We start from the raw sequence: 16,390 nt of genomic DNA on the forward strand, positions 1-16,390 counted from the left end.
GACACGTCAAATGTAAAATAACATAACATCACTGTAAATGTAATAAAACACAATTTACTTGTTTGTTAAATATATTTTGTTGTACATATGCATATTTAGATTGTAAAAATACATCCAGAAATGTCTCCCATCATGCCTTGGGACATGTGCTGCTGTTTAGATGTTCTTGTTTTATTGTTTATGGTTACGTTACTTTAAACCGTTATCTTGAATGTTGTGTTTACGCCGTGGTGCAGAGTCACTGACAGTTGTTGTTTTGTAGAGAGAGTGCTGTACCATGAGTGACTTCTGTTGTGCTGTTGTTGAACATTGAGGCACATTGTAGCACCGTAAGTGTTTTATTAAGGAGCTCCCCCTACCAGCTTGGAGTTAAATAACAAGCTCAAGCTCTCTCTTTGAGCTTCTTTGTTAAGATTTCTCTGCATGCCACAATGTAAAACATTGCATGGCCACGCTGTGCTAATTATATGTATTGAAAAAGAAATGTAGAGGTAGGAATTGCAATTAATATAAATAACATGACGCTAAGCATCGGCCAATGAATGTGAACTAACAACAAGGTTGCGGGTAACGCTGCGACCGTAGGAAAAAACCCTAATATGAAGGTATTTTTCTGTGCATTTTACAGTAATGTTCTGTTCTTCTAGAATATCATTAAAGTTACGTAAATAGACTTTGACTTCACATTTTGAATGTAAATTAACACTAAATCACTGTAATGTAATACAACATAATTGTCATGATTATTAAATGTATCTGTCTGTACATATGCATATTTAGAATGTTAAAATACATTCACAAATGTATCATGATCTCACAAATATCTGTCCATTATTTGAAAGATCGAATTCAAATGTAATGCTATGGAAAAGTATATAACATGATCCCTATAAGCTTGTGTTACATCACATAAGTATTATTATCGTTGCGAATTAGGCCGTTCGTGGCTCAAGAGTTGGCAGTTCGCCTTGTGATCAGAAGATTGCCGGTTCGCGCTCAGACACTCTCCGTCGTTGTGTCCGTGGTCAAGACTCTTCACCTACCGCCTACTAGTGATAACCAAAGGGGCCGATGGTGCGATATGGCAGCCTCGCCTCTGTCAGTCTGTCCCAGGGCATGCAATCAATTATTACTTAAACCAGCTGTTAACTGTATATTTCTGTACATTTACGTATTATGATTCATATTTCCACATTCAGTCACCTTGTTTATAGATAATTTCATTGTTTGATCTTCGGGAGGTGCAGCTGTAACAGGGTCATAAATCACATCTTGTTATAATTACACAAAATGTGTTCTAAACCCCCAAACCGTTCCTTTTATACCTGACTTTTAGGACCTCCAAGCCTGTAGTTATGTTCATTATCAGTTAGAGCCCCTCCTCATTCTTTTCTTCTTCTTTTTTGGTGCACTCCTATAAATACAGTGTACCCCTTTTGCCTCTCCCCTTTTCTACAATTCCCCTGTGGGAGAGGTGGGTGTCATTTCTTTCCAACACCTTAAAACACACATATAATTCATATTTAGCCACCCTGATGTTTCTGATTGTGATTTTAGTTCAATTATTGCCATTATTAAGCCTGTTTTTGTTAGATGTTATAAGTGTGTAGTGTATCATAAATGTGTTTTAGGCGCCATAAATGCTAGCATGAATATATACTCCTTGCTAGCTTGGAAGTTGTGGTGGGTTGAGCTAACCCTCTTCCCCACTGTTTGTATTTGGTCGTAGGAGCTGGAGTGGGCAAATTATTTACTTGGAGGTCTTTCTTTCTTTTACCTTTTTTTATCAGACACAACGCAGAACCACACTGGTTACACTTGGTGCCGTGACCCCTCACATCGCCAATCCTCCTCCTCCTTCTGCTGCCGCTATTTTCCCGCCTCCTCTCTGCAGCTGTGCGCTGTATGCCAGGGTCCTGTGCCCTGCGCTTTGACTCACAGTTTTTTATATTGTGCCTGTGTGACCAATGCCCCGCAATTTGGCTTGCAGGCATCTCTGTCACGTGTGAACTTAAACGGCAAATTCGTAGATGATCATTTCTGTCACTGTTTCATATTGTTGCCTCAAATTATACAGGCACGGATTGTAATTAATTAATAAATTTTTTTCTATTGGTATTGGCTTTTACAGTCTGTTTTAATTGAGAGGAGAAAACAACATTTGATTTTATTTTGTATGGTGTTTTGATTCTTTGATGTTTTTTCCCCCCCACATTTCATTGTTTTGTGAAGTTTTACATAATTGTGTGTGGGGGTTAGGCTCATTTTTTTCTTCTTTTTGCTGTTAAACAGTGATATCCCACCTGGGCCAACTTGTTAGGTGAGGAAACTGCGGATAGCGCTATGCCTGATCTGTTCTTTGCGGGGAGTAATGTGACCTTTGGTTTGGGAAGGGGTCATCAGATTGCTCCAAAGTGTTTTGGGAGGGGTAGGCCAGTAGTCCTGGGTATTGGTACCCACACTGTAGACCAGTCAGTGATGCACTCACCATTAATGCCAGCTAGCTCCACACCAGCTGCTTGCGAACGCCAAACACACACCCAGGCTGTCACTAGTGACATGTTGAGCAGCTTGATTACTGACTTAGCAAAACAAATTGGGGAAAATATCACATCCTCTCTTAACTCTATGCACCAGCCAGCCCCCACCCAGCCACAGTCTCCCCAGAATGTGCCCTCGAGCTGCAATGACCAGTCCCAGCTGAAGGTTGTTGTTCAGTCAGACACCAAAGCTCCACCATACTTCAAGGGTGACAACACAGATCTATTTCCCATCGGTGAATGGGAGGACATGATAAGATGTTAGCTGCACAGAATCAGCTGTGACACAGATGAAGAAATGTTTGCCATATTAATGTCTAGACTGACTGGCAAAGCCAGAGATGTGGTCAAGGTGTCACTTCGTTGCCGCCCTGAGTTGAATCGGAATGATCTTATTACTGCTGTGTTTGACATACTGAGGTCAAACTTCAGCGACTTGACATATTCCAGCCTGCCCATGAAAGATTTCTACAGTACTGTGCCACATCCAGGTGAGAATGCCATGGATTACTGGATCCGGTTGAACAAGTCTATTGAGGCTGCTGATGAGTGTCTCCGCAGGCGCGGCAAGCTGGTAGAGGACCCCAGTAGTGAGGTTGTTTTGATGTTCATTAATCACTGTCCTGACCACAGTCTTGCCTTGTCTTTTCAACTGAAGGCCCCTGAGGAGTGGACTGCAGCTGAGGTTCAGAGCCGTCTGGACAACTATGTGAGGAAAATGAGACAGTCTAGTGTTTCGTCTCATAATACAGCATGTCTGTCCATCCCACATCAGAGCCCTGTTGCTGTTAACAGCCAGCCCCACTCCAGCGGTGCTCAAGCAGTCCCAGTAACACATGAGCCAGCCTCGTATCTTATGCCCTTTGGTCCCTCTGCAGCCACATGTCAGCCTCTCTCTTCTGGTGACATGGTAAGTGTTCAGCAGCCCTCTGCTTGTCCTCCCTTGACTCCTCATGTCATGCCCCCATCTTTGCCAGTTTCCGGCCCTCCTCCAGCTGAGCCAGGTGTTCAACAGATGGTAGCACTGTTTGACAAGGTTCTGTCCATGTGCACTGCATCACTAGCCACTGGTCCTAGGTGCCCACAACCCACAGGTCATTCCCATGGGCACCGCAGTGCTCATCGTGCTTCGTGCAGAGTGTGTGGCTCACATGAACACACAACCCATGTGCATTGTAGGCTGTACAAGCTATGCCACAGCTGCTTTGACCCTGGACACATGAGGCGTGAATTCCCACAGTTGCACCAGAAACCAAGCATTTCAGTCCCTCCTCCCACCAGTGCTGCTTTAAACTAGCCAGCCCATGTAACAAGAGGGGTAGCATGGGCAGTGTTGATGAAACCCCCAGAAATGCAACAGACCCAGAAGCCATATATGTTAACTGCTGTAGTAGCCTCTCTGATGAGAAGACTGTTATTATGGGTTCACAAAGAGTTGGCAGGGCTAGTGAGTTGTTTTACACTTCAGTGTCCGTCAGTGGCCGGTGCTCCTTAACAGGCATGCTTGATTCAGGAAGTATGTCATGCACACTAAGTGAAGATGCTGATAGCAAGCTAAGAGCTGCTGGTGTTGCTCTGATTCCGCAGCAGGTCTCTGAAAATGTGGTGCTTCTCACACAACCCAAATGCATCTATGATTTGGACATTGAAGTATATGGGTCGAGGTTTCTTGTGCCAATGTTTGTGGTTCCTGGGCAAAAAGATGAACTCATTGTGGGGAGCAATGTGATCCGGCCCATCATTCAGAAGATGAAGGCTGATACAAAGTATTGGGAGCTTATTAACTCCAATTACACTGGCACTGATTGTGAAGACTTCCTGCAGTTGCTGAGCTGTATCTCGGTGGTCTGCTCCTGTGTTGCCAGATAAAGTAGGTACAGTCAGGTTGCGGAAGAGTGTCACCCTCCTGCCACAAAAAGAATATGTAGTTTGGGGAAAGCTGCCACCTTCTGCCCTTGTGTCTCCAGGAAGTACTGTCGTTGTGGAACCCACGTCAGCCCGTTCCACTCCAAAGAACATAATGGTGGGGCGCATTATAACACCCATGTGGGGAGATCGTTGGGTCCCTATGAAAGTCCTTAACCCAACAGAGAGCCCTGTGACACTTCGTCGCAATGCTAAGATTGCGGATGTCTTTCCTTGTATTGCTGTAGAGGACCTGCCCATCACTCAAGGTCTCTGCGAGACTCTGACTGACCAGCATACCAGTTTTCCTCCCTCATCAAACTCTGTGCCTGACTCTGCACAGCTACTCAAAGACGCTGGGTTGGCTGATATTGACATTGAGGGCTGCGAAGTGTCAGATGGGTGGAAGAGGAAATTGGTGAAGCTTGTGTTGACTTACCAAGATGTGTTCTCTTGAGACAAACTGGATTGTGGTGAGGCGAAAGACTTTGTCCATCATATCCACCTCACTGACGACCACCCTTTCAGGCTTCCCTATCGCAGAGTACCCCCGGCTCACTATCATAAGTTGCGAGAGGTGCTGTCAGACATGGAGATGAAAGGCATCATCAGTAAGTCCACCAGCGAATACGCCTCGCCACTGGTAATGGGTTGGAAGAAGACAGGTGACTTGAGGATATGCACTGACTTCCGCTGGCTCAAAGCCAAAACCGTTAAGGATGCTCACCCACTGCCCCATCAGGCTGACTGTCTTGCTGCCCTTGGTGGGAATGCTTTCTTCAGCACCATGGACCTCACATCCGGGTTCTACAACGTTCCCCTCCATGAGTCTGACAGACGGTACATGGCTTTCACTACACCTCTTGGCCTGTATGAGTACAACAGACTTCCCCAGGGTCTATGCAACAGCCCAGCATCTTTCATGCGGATGATGCTCAGCATCTTTGGTGACTTGAAGTTTTCCAGCCTCCTGGGTTATCTTGATGACCTGCTGGTGTTTGCACCTTCAGAAGAGGAGGCCCTAAAACGTCTTGAGATTGTTTTCTCTAGCCTGAGGACCAGCAATCTGAAGCTGGCACAGAAAAAATGTCACTTTCTCAGACGCTCTGTGAGGTTTTTGGGTCATGTCGTGGATGCTGATGGTGTCTCGGTTGATCAGGATAAAGTGAGGGTTATCGCCAGTTTTCAAAAGACTGACCTTATGGATGGTGACGGTTGCACCCCTTCTCAGAAGAAAGTGAGATCCTTCCTTGGCATGGTGATGTTTTACCAGCATTTCATTCCAGGGTGCTCTCGTATTGGGAAGCCACTCTTTGCTCTAACTGCCGGTCAGAAGAGGACTAAAGGCTGCTATGGGAGTCGGAAACCTGGAACCTTTCGCAAGCTCACCCCTCAAGACTGGACTCCTGCTTGCGAGAAGGCATTTGAGGGACATCCTGATTTTGAGAGGCCATTCATCCTTTCAACTGACACTTCCATGGATGGGCTGGGTGCTGTCTTATCCCAGGTGCCAGCTGGTGAGGAGAGAGCAAGACCTATAGTCTTTGCTAGTAAGTCTCTCAGCCACAGTCAGGCCAAATACCCTGCACACCGGCTTGAATTTTTTGGCTCTGAAGTGGGCTGTGTGTGATAAGTTCAGCCACTGGCTCAAGGGTCACCGGTTCACTGTCTGGACTGATAACAATCCTCTCACATACATTCTGACTAAGCCAAAGCTGGATGCCTGTGAACAGCGTTGGGTCTCTAAGCTTGCACCATACTGCTTTGAGATCAAATATGTTCCTGGGAAGCTGAACATCGTAGCAGACACCCTGAGCAGGGAACCGTTTGTGAGGCCTTTGGCCCAGCGCCTCCTGTCGGAGCCCTACCTTGAGCTGCTAGGGCAAGTCAGTGATGTGAAAGATGCCAGTGTCCAAGATGCCTTCCGTTTGACCTGTCAACCTCAATCGATATGCAGTGCTCCACCCTCTGCTGTACTTGATGTGTCTCTGTCAACTGATGACGTGTCTTCTCTCATGTCTTCCCTCTGTGAGTGGGAGTCTGCTTCTCGCCAGCGTGCAACATCCCTCGCTGGTCATCTGACCTCCATTAGTCCACCTGACTTTGATGTCTCTCATGCGCTATCCCATGTTGATCTCCTGTCTCATCAAACAGGGGATCCTGTGATCTCCAGAGTAGCCTGCTATTTTGAGCGTAAGCACAGACCCTCCAGACGTGAGTGCTGTCATGAGAACCAACAAACGTTGCGGCTCCTGAAACAATGGGATAAGCTCACATTCCTCAATGGTGTCCTCTACAGAGTTGTGATGGACCCACTGACCAAACACAAGAGATTCCAGTTTGTGGTACCTGACTCCCTAAAACAAGTGGTGCTGTCTGGCATACACGACAATGCTGGTCATCAAGGTCAACCTCGCACACTCTCCTTGGCTCGTCAACGTTTCTTCTGATATGATATGGAGAAGGATGTGCGCGATCATGAGGGAAATTGCCACAAGTGTGTTCTCAGCAAGATCCCAGAGCCAGCAGCTAGGGCCCCGTTGGAAAGCATTAAGACCTGTGCTCCACTGGAACTTGAGTGCATTGACTTCTGGTCAGCTGAGGACAGCAACAAGTCAGTGGATGTCCTTGTGATTACTGACCACTTCACAAAATTAGCACATGTATTCCAATGCCCGGATCAGACAGCTAAGAGAGTTGCTAAAAAGCTCTGGGATGGATTCTTCTGTGTGTATGGCTTCCCTCAGCGCATTCACTCTGACCAGGGAGCTAGTTTTGAGAGTGAGCTGCTTGCAGAGCTTTGGGTGGCGTTACCAAATCCCACACTTCACCATACCACCCCATGGGTAATGGTACCACAGAGAGATTTAATCGCACCCTTGGAAACATGTTACGGTCCCTCCCCCCCAGATGTAAGCAGAAATGGCCGCAGTTGATACAGTCCATGACGTTTGTGTATAACTGTACAGCACACGAGACCACCGGCTTTGCGCCATTCTACCTGATGTTTGGGAGGGTCCCAAGGTTGCCAGTTGACCTCATGTTTCAGGATGTCCTTCATGATGACACCATTTGTGACTATGATACCTATGTCAAGTCACTGATGGATGACCTGCGCTCTGCCATGCTCCAAGCCCAGGAGCACAGCACGATGGAGCAGAGACACCAGTCTGACCAGTACAACAGAAAGGTGAAGGGTCTGCCTCTTTCACTAGGGGACCAGGTGTTGTTGGCAAACAAGGGAGTCAGAGGAAAAAGGAAGCTCTCTGACAAATGGGAACCTGTTGTGTACACAGTAGTCGACTTGGATCCTGGTCTTCACATCTGCCATATCAGAGACAAAGAAGGTCATGAGCGTGTGGTGCATCACAACCTGCTCCTTCAGAATCAGAATCAGAATGGGGTTTATTGCCAAGTGTTGAGCAGGTTTACAACATTAAGAAATTGCTGCGGTGCTTCAGTGCAAACATGGTGTCATAAATAACACTTAAATAGACATGGAAAAAATAAAAGTAGGGATAAGAATTAAAAGTGCTACGTGGAAAGATATGTGCATGAGATATACATGAGATATATACATGAGAGTAAGAATTAAGAGTGCTACGTTGAAAGATATATACATGAGTGCAGGTGGTGATCAGTGCCAAACATGGAATGATACAGTGAACACAGCGTAAGTTCATGTGTTAGTGGCGGGGACAGTCATATGGTTATTGTTCATGTGTCCAACAGCAGAGGGGAAGAAACTGTTCTTATGGCGAGAGGTTCTGGTGCGGATGGACCGGAGCCTCCTGCCTGAGGGGAGCAGGTCAAACAGACTGTGTCCAGGGTGAGAAGGGTCAGCTGAGATCCGAGCTGCACGCCGCAATGTCCTGGAGGTGTACAGGTCCTGCAAAGATGGGAGTCTGCAGCCAATCACCTTCTCAGCAGAGCGCACAACATGCTGCAGTCTCTGTTTGTCCCTGATAGTGGCTCCAGCGTACCACACGGTGATGGAGGAGGTGAGGATGGACTCAATGATTGCAGTGTAGAACTGCATCATCGTCCGTGTTGGCAGGTTGAATTTCTTCAGCTGCCTCAGGAAGTACATCCTCTGCTGGGCTTTCTTGATGACGGAGGTGATGGTGGGCTCCCACTTCAGGTCCTGGGTGATGGTGGTACCCAGGAAGCGGAATGAGTCCACAGAGGTGATGGGGGTGTCAGTCAGGATGATGGGGGGGAGTGGGGCTGTGTGCTTCCTGAAGTCCACAATAATCTCCACTGTCTTCTGGGCATTCAGCACCAGGTTGTTGTGGCTGCACCAGGACACCAGACGTTCAACCTCCCTCCTGTAGGCAGACTCGTCCCCGTCCGAGATGAGCCCAATAACGGTGGTGTCATCTGCAAACTTGATTAGCTTGACAGACTGGTGGGTGGAGGTGCAGCAGTTGGTGTACAGGGAGAAGAGCAGAGGAGAAAGAACACAGCCCTGAGGGGAGCCGGTGCTGATGGTCCGGGAGTCCGAGACATTCTTTCCCAGCCTCACATGCTGCTTCCTGTCCGTCAGGAAGTCAGTGATCCACCGGCAGATGGGATCAGGCACATTCATCTGGGAAAGCTTGTCTCGGAGATGGTCTGGAAGGATGGTGTTGAAGGCAGAGCTGAAGTCCACAAACAGGATCCTGGCGTAGGTTCCTGGGGAGTCCAGATGCTGCAGGATGAAGTGTAGGGCCATGTTGATGGCGTCGTCTACAGACCTGTTGGCTCTATATGCAAACTGCAGGGGGTCCAGGAGGGGGGCCGTGAGGGTCCTGAGATGGGAGAGAACTAGGCGCTCAAAGGACTTCATGACCACAGATGTCAGAGCCACGGGTCTGTAGTCATTTAGTCCAGTGATCCTAGGTTTCTTGGGGACAGGGATTATGGTGGAGGACTTGAAGCAGGCAGGCACATGACATGCCTGCAGTGAGGAGTTGAAAATGCCAGAAAACACTGGGGCCAGCTCGTTTGCACAGTGTCTGAGGGTGGCAGGAGACACGCCGTCTGGGCCGGGAGCTTTCCGAGCATTCAGGTTCTTAAACTGCTTCCTCACATCTGCTTCATGAATATGAAGAGTTGTGGTGGGAGGAGGTGGTGTGAAATCCTCTTTTGTGTGGGGTGAGGAGGGGGGTGTTGTAGGTGAACGGTTTGAAGGTGGTGATGGCTCTATGGAGGGGGGAGAGGTGGGGGAATTAGTGTCCAAAGTGTCTCTATTGTTGGGGCCGTTGGAGGTGTGAAGGCTGCCTGATGGCTCGTCAAAACGACAGTAGAAGTCGTTAAGGGTGTTGGCCAAGAGCAAGTCATCAGTGGAGTGGGGGGTTTTAGGCTTGTAGTTTGTGATATTCCTAAAACCTTTCCACACAGAGGCCGAGTCATTCTCTGAGATCTGCTGCTGCATCTTCTCAGAGTGCTGATGTTTAGCAATGTCCACTTCTTTAGTGAACCTGTACTTGGCCTCTCTGTAGCAGTCCCTGTCTCCGCTTCTGAACGCCTTTCTCTTTTCCAGCCACAGCTTTTTGAGTTTAGGAGTAAACCAGGGTTTGTCATTGTTATAACTCACCCTGGTGCGTGATGGCACAATGCTGTCCTCACAGAAGTGGATATAGGAGGTGACAGTGTCTGTAAACTCGTCCAAGCTGTTAGAAGCAGCCTTCATTGTGTCCCAGTCTGTAGACTCCAAACACGTGCGAAGCTCCTCCACAGCCTCGTTGCTCCACAGTTTTTTAGTCCTCACGACAGGTTTGGAGAGCTTCAGCCTCTGTCTGTACGCGGGGATTAGGTGGATCATGACGTGGTCAGAAAGTCCGAGTGAAGCGCGGGGCACCGCGCGATAGGCCCCGCTGATCGTGCTGTAACAGTGGTCCAATGTCCTCTCCTCTCTGGTCGGGCATTTAATATACTGCTTGTATTTTGGAAGCTCATGGCTCAGATTGGCTTTGTTAAAGTCCCCAAGAGCAATGATGAGAGAGTCCGGGAATGTCCGCTCCGTGTGGAGAATCTGCTCCGCGAGTGCGCACTGAGCTGCCTGCGCATCTGCGTCTGGCGGGATGTAAACAGCGGCCAGGATGAATGAAGCAAACTCCCGCGGAGAATAAAACGGTTTGCAGTGGATAAAAAGATATTCCAGAGAGGAAGAGCAGTGCTGAGCAATCACTGTCACATCTGTGCACCAGCCACTATTGATGTAGAAGCAGAGACCTCCACCTTTGGACTTACCGGAGAGAGCGGCCTGCCGGTCCGCGCGCAGCAGATGGAAGCCCTCCAGTTTGAGCGCGCAGTCTGGGATGTTCTCACTGAGCCACGACTCCGTAAAACATAAGACACAGGAGGAGGCAAAGTCTCTGTTCATGCTTCTCATCAGGGCCAGTTCGTCAATCTTATTCCCGAGTGAGCGTACATTAGAAAGGAAGATCCCAGGAAGAGCGGTTCGCAGTCCGCGTCTCCTCAAACGCACGAGTGCGCCGGCTCGCTTCCCTCTCTTTCGGCGTCTCGCTTTCCTGGTCAGGGTCAGCAGTAAATCTGCCGCAGATGCGACAAATATTGGAAATAAATCCACAGGCGTTGTAGTCCTGTAGTTAAGGAGCTCTTCTCTGGTGTATGAATATCCAGAGGAGTGCCCAGACACAGAAGAAATGCACAAAAACAAAACAAAAGTAACGCACTGAAGCACCAGGGCGACCATCCGCGGCGCCATCTTGGTTAACTTTTTGCCCTTGGACACAACATTGAATGACAATGCTGCACATCCTGCTGTGAGCATTGTCAGTGGCCCCCCTGAGTCTGACCTGGATGGGTCTGTGACATCTTTTGGGGACACAGGAGCTGCACCTCCTGCCACCTGTACTTTGGATTCCATCTCCAGCATTGGCGAGTGTGATGACCGCACACTATCATGGATCCATCAGCAATCTGCCGCTGACCCAGTCGAAGATGGCGTTCATGAGACCCCTCCTATGATGGGTGCTCCTGATCTTGGTGGGCTGGCTGGTGATGGAGCCTCCCCAGGCTCCTCTGCTGACTCCCATAGTTTTCATTCTCTTGAACCCGAAGATGTGGACTTGGATTAGGGACTTACCACACGTTTTGGTAGAATCATTAAACCAGTTCGGCGCTTGATCGAATCAATGGCTCAACTCGAAACACTCCTTGGTGTTGAACCTGTTCAAGCAGCGGTTATCGATGTGTGAATTTGTTTATTGCTGTATGTTGTCCATTGCTATTGTTTTTGGTAAAGAATAATAAGAGGCACAGAGTCGATTGTATTTTGTCAGTTGTGCAGTCTGATGGTGATGCCCATAGATATTATGGCCTGTTTTGTGTGGTGTAAATGGCACCTCATTTTGTCTATTGTGTGTCCTGGGATCTTTCTAGGCGCCGAGCGGGTCTCAGGTGTCTTATCCTCCTTGGAGGAAGCTATGTTGCTGATCTAATTCATTGGATATGTGATGTGAATTTGTTTGAGGCCACTGTATCTGTTGTTGTGGGTGTATTTATACATTTCATTATTTTTTTTGTGTGTACTTTTTAGGATTTTGTATAATTCTTGGGGGGTGAATGTAACAGTGTCATAAATCACATCTTGTTATAATTACACAAAATGTGTTCTAAACCCCCGAACCGTTCCTTTTGTACCTGACTTTTAGGACCTCCAAGCCTGTAGTTATGTTCATTATCAGTTAGAGCCCCTCCTCATTCTTTTCTTCCTCTTCTTTGATGCAATCCTATAAATACAGTGTACCCCTTTTGCCTCTCCCCTTTTCTACAATTCTCTGGTGGGAGAGGTGGGTGTCATTTCTTTCCAACACCTTAAAACTAGGGCTGCTCAATTAATCGAATTTTAATCACGATTACGATCTGGGCTTTCAACGATCATTAAAAATGACTGAGCCGATTATTAGCCCCTCCCTCATTTATCCGCGACACCTTAAAGGCCGGTCCGTAAAAATATTGTCGGGCATAAACCGGTCCGTGGCGCAAAAAAGGTTGGAGACCGCTGATTAAGAGGACCTGAGGGAAGCTCGGAAAGCTAAGCAGAAGTTATTTGGAGAGGAGAGTGACTGCCGTTGGTTGAAAAGAGGTTATAAAAAAAACTTCTGTGGTGTTGCACACTATTTTAAAATATTTTTTAAAGTCATTGTTAACCCTTTAAATCCGGTCAGAGCAGCACGCTCCGTTTTGTGTAACTATTTTTAAATCCCTGTAGAACCTGAACCGTGTAAGCTAGCGCAATAATTTGTTTTGTATATGAAACCGGAGGAGTTGTACTTACATCTTACGCCATCAGCTTGTCCTCGGTCACGGTTTCCTTCCACATATAGCTTTGCAAAAATTGCATAAAAAGCGCTTGCAGGAATAAAAACATAATATTCCAGAAACACGCTTTGCCGATCCGATCAGCTGTTCGTAACACTTCCCACAGTGAAACAGACATCAGCGCGAACTATCGCATGTCCGCCATTTCCTGGCCGAAACCGGAAGTGACGTCATTTTCGCGGAAATGTAGTTTTTTACTTGTAGGCCTTAAAAACCTATACTGGTCATGTTTGACTTTTCTGAATAGTTTCTGAGATGCTTAGAACTCAAATTGCACTGCTGGAAATAGTTTATTTTGACGCACCTGCTGCTTTCTTTGCAAATTTGCATCATAGGATTGTTTTTTCGTTTTTTCTGCAGTGTATATAAAAATTGGTGTATCTCCAAAATAAAACTATGAAGACACTCAAAATAAATTTCCTGTTGTTGTAAACTATTTTTTGCAACTTTTTTGTATTTAAAGTTTTAAGGGATAAACCTCTTAAATTTCTCCAAGTAGAAATATATGTAAAAAACAAAACAAAAACTATTTTCAATTTTTTTGTAGTTTATTGCACTTTTTCAATTAATGTAGTTACTATGGACTTAATGCATACATATTATTAAAATATGGGCCATAACAGTTATATAGCAACTTGAAATGCTCCCACAAATATATATATATTATAGCGATACAAGATGGATAATGCACTTTTTAAAACTTCTGGAACCAGTTCCTTCATCTATTCGAGAGCGGAGCTGCTGGCACTAAGAACAAAGGGACAGACCGGCATGCGACACAACATCCCGGCCGAGCTAAAGAGGAGCTACAGAGGCTGCAAAGCTGGAACGAGGAGAGCGGATCACCGGAGGCGATTCAAACCATCAATCCCGACAGTGATCATGGGCAACGTGAACTCGTTACAGAATAAGATTGATGAACTGTGCGCTCTGAACAACCACAGACTATACCGTGAGTGCAGCTTGTTTATCTTCATGGAGACGTGGCTAACCGAGCTAACGCCGCAGGCTAACGTAGACCTATGCGGTTTCACATCCGTGAGAGCCGATAGGGACACGCAGGCCAGCGGAAAAAGCAGAGGTGGGGGACTCATTGTCTACGTTAACAACAGATACTGTAACCCTGGACACGTCTCCGTTAAAGTTTTGGTATGCCGTCCGGACCTGGAGCTGCTAGCTGTTAGCTTGTGGCCATATTATCTACCTCGGGAGTTCAGTCATGTGATCTGTGTGTGTGTCTACATCCCTCCGAGGGCCGCTGCAACAGCTGCCTGTGAGAAAATACACACAGTCACAGCAAGACTTCAGACACAAAACCCAGAGGCTTTCATTATTATATCTGGAGACTTTAACCATGCCACACTGGACTCTACTCTGGCTGCTTTTCACCAGTTTGTGAATTGTCCCACAAGGACCAACAGGACAATTGACCTACTGTATGCTAATGTGAGAGATGCATACAGAGCCACCCCCCTCCCCCCACTAGGGAAGTCAGACCACAACCTGGTTTACCTACAGCCACAATACACACCCCTCGTCCAAAGGCAGCCGGTCACAACGCGCTCCATCCGGAGATGGACCCCAGAAAAGGAGGATGCTCTGAGGGACTGTTATGACACCACAGACTGGGATGTGCTCCTGAGCCCACATGGTGAGGACATAGAGGGGGCGACACACTGTCTTACAGACTACCTCAACTTTTGTGTGGACACGGTCGCCCCTGCTAAGACGGTACGGTGTTATCCTAATAACAAACCGTGGGTAACACAGGAAGTCAAAGCTGTCCTCAACATGAAGAAGAAGGCTTTCAGGAGCAAAGTGAAGGAGGAGAAGAAAGCAGCACAGCGGGAGGTGAAACGCTGCCTGAGGGAAGCAAAGGACACCTACAGGAGGAAGGTGGAACAGAAGTTGGAGAGGAACAATATGAGGGAGGTCTGGAATGGTGTGAAAACCATCACAGGCCACAACACCAAGAAAAGCACAGTGGGGGGGGACTGTGGAGAAGGCAAACGAACTCAACAACTTCTTCAACAGGTTTGACCAGCCCACAACCCCCCCCACCCTCACCTTCACTACAGAGTCCAATCCCCACTCTCCTACCTCCCTCGCTTCCCCCCCCCCCCTTCCTGACACCATGACACCCCCCTCCTCCAATCCCTCTCTCAGCAGCAAGACATCTCCCCCCCTCCCCTCCTCCCAAACATCTCCCAGTGTCACAGTGGATCAGGTCAGGAGACAACTGAGGAAGCTTCGCCCCAGAAAGGCAGCAGGCCCAGACAAGGTGTGTCCTAGGATGCTAAAGGCGTGTGCTGCTGAACTTGGGGAGCCGCTACAACGAGTCTTCAACCTCAGTCTGCGACTGGGGAGAGTGCCCGCCCTATGGAAGACATCCTGCATCGTCCTGGTCCCCAAAAAGAACCGGCCCAATGAGCTGAATGACTTCCGACCGGTGGCACTGACGTCACATCTTATGAAGACTCTAGAGTGGCTCTTCCTCAACCTCCTCCGACCACAGGTACAACATGCCCAGGACCCACTACAGTTTGCATACAAGGCGGGTGTCGGAGTGGAGGATGCCATCCTGTACCTCCTACACAGAGCCCACTCACACCTGGATGGGGGAAAAGGCACGGTCAGGATCCTGTTTCTTGACTTTTCCAGTGCCTTTAATACCATCCGGCCCTGTATGCTTCAGGAAAAACTGAACAGGATGGAGGTGGACCCCTGCCTGGTCGCTTGGATCTCCGACTACCTCACCGACAGACCACAGTACGTCAGGCTGAAGGACATCACGTCTGACACAGTGGTCAGCAGCACAGGAGCACCACAGGGAACTGTGCTGTCCCCTCTTCTCTTCACCCTGTACACCTCTGACTTCTGCTACAACTCTGAATTATGCCACATTCAGAAGTTTGCAGACGACACAGCCATCATGGGGTGTATCTGGGATGATCAGGAAGAGGAGTACAGAAGTCTGGTGAGGAACTTTGTCACATGGAGTCACACAAACCACCTGCAACTCAACACCTCAAAGACTAAGGAACTGGTTGTGGACTTCGGGAGGTCTAGAGCAGGTCCACTGCCGGTTCAGATAGAGGGGGAGGAGGTGGTCAACAAGTACAAGTACCTCGGGCTGTGGGTGGACAATAAACTGGACTGGTCATGCAACACAGAGCACCTGTATAAAAAAGCACAAAGCCGACTGTACTTCCTCAGGAGGCTGAGGTCTTTTAACATCTGCAGGAAGCTCCTGAGGATGTTTTACCAGTCGGTGGTTGCTGGAGTACTTTTCTATGCTGTTGTGTGCTGGGGGAGCAGCACAGCAAAGAAGGACTCATCCAGGCTGGAGAAACTGATCAGGAGGGCTAGCTCTGTGGTCAGCATGAAGCTGGACACTCTGGTGACAGTGGCAGAGAAAAGGACATTAAAGAAACTGATGGACATTATGGACAATGCCAGGCATCCTCTGCACACGGCCATTAACAACCAGAAGAGTCTGTTCAGTGACAGGTTGCTTCTCCCAAAGACAAGAACTAACAGACTTAAAAACTCCTTTGTCCCACACGCCATCAAACTGTTTAACTCCTCTCTGGAGGGGAGAGGGAGGGGAAACA

The sequence above is a fragment of the Maylandia zebra genome, linkage group LG15, assembly GCF_041146795.1.
Source record: "Maylandia zebra isolate NMK-2024a linkage group LG15, Mzebra_GT3a, whole genome shotgun sequence".
Classification (NCBI taxonomy): domain Eukaryota; kingdom Metazoa; phylum Chordata; class Actinopteri; order Cichliformes; family Cichlidae; genus Maylandia; species Maylandia zebra.